We start from the raw sequence: 667 nt of genomic DNA, 5'->3' as shown, positions 1-667 counted from the left end.
TGGCAGCGGTGGGATTCGAACCCACGCCATCGAAATGACTGGAGCCTAAATCCAGCGCCTTAGACCACTCGGCCACGCTACCTTAACGAGCACTTATGAAATTTCATGGCCTATACATTTTGCTTTTTGCGACAGTATATAACGAGCACTTATGAAATTTCATGGCCTATACATTTTGCTTTTTGCGACAGTATATAACGAGCACTTATGAAATTTCATGGCCTATACATTTTGCTTTTTGCGACAGTATATGACGTGTTAAGGGAACTTTCATACATTTCATGCAATATTAAATGATATTCAAGTATCATGAAATCTATATAAAATATTCGACAAATTAATTTACGTATCTCATCAATTGTAATGACCAGCCCTTTCTGTGTACCTTTCTGAAAGCAATACTACGCTTCCCAAAGAAGTATCATACTGAGAGAGGAGGAAGTGCTCTGTCAAGAGAAAGCAGATGAGCCCTGTTTCGCCGCTCATCAGCATGGAGGCGCCGGAGAAGTCCGCCCTGGGGGCGAATCGTTTCAGTTTTGCAAGCGTGCACTTGTTTTGCAAGCCGGGAGTCTGAGGAGAAAAGCGAGGGAAACCCGGGCAGCGCAGAGGAGACTGCTTTCCCTTTCAGGCGCGAGCAGTCTTGCACCCACACAGATTGAGGGGGAGC

At 45.1% G+C, this 667-nt stretch overlaps 1 non-coding gene across 1 annotated transcript; it reads right to left on the bottom strand.

Moving 5' to 3' along the window:
* On the bottom strand, positions 1–82 carry trnal-uag. The gene has a single exon. It is a non-coding gene; the product is annotated as a tRNA-Leu (tRNA).
* Positions 83–667: the final 585 nt, after the last annotated feature.

This window comes from Coregonus clupeaformis, chromosome 35, assembly GCF_020615455.1.
Source record: "Coregonus clupeaformis isolate EN_2021a chromosome 35, ASM2061545v1, whole genome shotgun sequence".
NCBI classification, from domain to species: Eukaryota; Metazoa; Chordata; class Actinopteri; order Salmoniformes; family Salmonidae; genus Coregonus; species Coregonus clupeaformis.
This window is presented reverse-complemented; position numbering and strand designations above follow the sequence as displayed.